Genomic DNA, 3,181 nt, shown 5'->3' with positions numbered 1-3,181 from the left:
CACCTAGCGCCCCATCACCTCCACGCCATAAGAAGAAGAAGACTCAGAAGGCTGATGATACTTCTGAGAAGAAAATGACGAAAAAGAGGCCCGCAGAAGGAGAGGGTCCAACTGTGCCTCTGCCTAAACACAAGAAAAGAAAACACAAGAAGGCAGAAACAACAGAGCCCATAGAGCCTACAAAGCCCTTGATCGAAGAAGAACAAATGGCAGAGGATACAACTCCTGTTAATCGCAGAAGGTTATGCAGGGTGATCGTCGAAGACTCCCCAACAGAACAGATTGAGGATGTTCTCAAGAATATTCACAAGGAGTTCACAACGACCATTGATGTATCAACTATGGGCACAGAAGTCGTTCTAGATGACGAAGATGAAGAAGAAGACTTAGGCGAGGGTGAAAAAGATGCCCTTGGCACACAGCCAAGCCAAACTCCCAGCGCATTCCACGATTCTAGAGGCCCTGTTCTAGAGGGACCCTCTATTGAAACAGGCTCGCACAAGCCGATCCCTACCTATCCAACCGTCGCAGAGGATACTCTTTCATCCTCAGTGGAACGCACTCCCGGGCACCCACACATAACTCCTCCATCCTCTCAAAAGGATGAAGGTTTTAATATAAGAGTCCATTCGCCCAAGGACTCACCACAACCTACAGAGGCATGTGTTGCCTCTTCACATGAGTGTGAACATCAAGAACGTGCTTCAGAGGCACARGTGAGAATCACTATGACAGAAGGTCTAGAACACCCAATGTCTACACAAGATCCCTCTGCCATGATAGGCTCTGAACCTATAGGGCACGATATCTTTAGAACACCATTAGGCTCTCCTCAAGGAGATGTTCGAGGATATGGTGGAAGTCCCCGAGCAGGCCACGCTATGCCAGCCGCTGAGGATGCCTCATGCTCCGAGGCAGAAGGGTCACCATGTGTTGGTGGTCCGATTTCCCAGGGCGACTTTGTGACAAAAGGGGAGCTAAACGCCTTAGCCACAGAGTTGTTCAAAAAGATGGACGAGTTGAAAAGCTTGTTCATCTCCCAGCAACAGCCTCAAGATCTTTCTCCACTTACAGAGGCTCTGAAAGAGTTGTCCTCCACAACAGCAGATTTGAAGTCAACAATCACAACTCTTCAGAGCTCTGTTCTTCGCAAAGACGATCTCGAAGAAGCCTTCCAGGCTATGACTCTCAACCCTTCCTCCATTCAATCCTTGAAGACCGAGCTGACAGAACTTGCTGCACAATTTGCCGCTGATCTCATCTCTTCGGGTTACACCGACTACTCCAACTTCAAAAATGAGATCAAGCAAATGTTTGCCTCTGCGGTCACATATGGCGTCGACTCCAGCTCCTCAAGGGCCAATATCAACCATTTAGCAACGTGCAGAGAACTGGATGCGATGATGGAAATCTTGGGAGGTATTGTATCGAAGCATACAGATCAATTAGTCAAAGAAGCACGGGTTACAAATGTCTCTATCGAATATTTCACTAAGAAGCTTCTCTCAGAGGGTGAGTCTCTGCGTGACAACCTCTATCTCTGTGTGCATAAGATGAGGTGGGCTACAGGAATCAATATTGGCAATGCTACTTCCAATGCTGAACATGCCATAGAATTGATGGAGAAGGCTGCACTAAGGATTCTGCGAAGATTGAAGAAGACTTCCCAGGTTACATGCAAGGCAGAAGCCACAAAAGACCATGATGATCATGAAGGTGATGACCATGATCATCATGAGGGGGAGAAGAATACTCCAGAGCCAAAGAAGCCTGCTCCTGCCAAAGGTATCACAATAGTGGAATCTACAACAGCCAGAAAGGATAAAGCGCCAGAGCCTCAAGGCAAAGGGAAAGGCAAAGTTGTAGAGCAACCACAGAAGGGGTCGTCTACAAGCTTAGAGGCTGAAATCGATGAAGAATTATATAAAGATGACCCAGAAATGCTACGTGTTTTGAAGATGTCTAAGGCAGAGGATCAAGCGAGAAAAGGCAGAGCTCCAATATTCATGCCCCCCCAGAGAAGGGGAGGGGACGTCATCAAAGTTCCCATCAATTCAAGAAACATCCACGGGTACGTTCGACACTCTGCAGGGATCTGTCAAACCTATTCTTGCAGAGGGGTCAACCCAGAGGCCCATACTAGAAGAGGATGAACCCAAGATGGCAGAGCACCCCACAGCAGGAAGGGTGGATGAAATCTTTTAGTCGATGAGCAAGATTCCATTCCCTAAACCCCCTACAGAGCCTCTTTCTACCCCAGAAGAAATTCTTGTGTGGAAGTACTCTGCCAAAGACATTGAACCTTCTTATGATCCAGTGGTCACCGGAATTCCTTCTACTTTCGCCAAATTCAAGTTCTCCAGACTTATAAGGCCGCGTGAGCAAGTCTTCACAGAGACTCCTATTGCTTCACTTGTGACTATCTCTCCAAGGACTCTGCTRAAGAAGTCTATCCTTTTTGCTTAATTTGTTGTGAAAAGGAAGGATGGAAATCTTTACAAGTTCACAGACGCTGACTTTCATAATCTTTGTGTGTATGATGTCCTTTACATGCATAAAATACTTAACGTCTACATGGAAAGGAGGTCTACCTATTCCATCCCGCTCATAAGCTGATAGAAGTTATGTGCGCACAAGTCAAGTACTACAGCCAAAAGGACTTCGAGCTTGCAATGACGTTTGTCCAACAAGATCTAAAGATCTCTCCTCCTAACAGCAGGCCAAGTTGGATTCATAGGCATTCACCAAACACCATCRTTCACAACCCCATTTATGGATTTGTGTTTTTGGACAAAGATGAAATCCTACGCATCTATAATCCAACAGAGACACACAAGTTTTCGACAGAGACACTTGAATGGATCTTCAGAAAGGCAGCGGCATAACTGGAGAAAGGGCATCTAAGGTTGAATGAAGTGTCAAAAGTCTTGGAGTCAATCAAAATTCAAATCAACTTCAGAGAATGGATGTTTGAAGTCTACAAAACCATCAAGTCAGATTTGACCTATCCAGTAGATGACTTCCCAGAATCTGAAGTTGGTTAAACCTCTGTAATAATATATGGCCTTATCAAACTCTATCTTTTACGTTTTGTAATTTCTTTTCAGTCAATTCATTTCGAGGATGATGTTTAATCTCCTTTTGTAATTCCTTTCAATCAAGTCATGTTCTTGCACTTTAT

The sequence above is a fragment of the Cynara cardunculus genome, unplaced genomic scaffold (genome assembly GCF_001531365.2).
Source record: "Cynara cardunculus var. scolymus isolate 2C unplaced genomic scaffold, CcrdV1 Un_Scaffold_674, whole genome shotgun sequence".
Taxonomy (NCBI): domain Eukaryota; kingdom Viridiplantae; phylum Streptophyta; class Magnoliopsida; order Asterales; family Asteraceae; genus Cynara; species Cynara cardunculus.
This window is presented reverse-complemented; position numbering follows the sequence as displayed.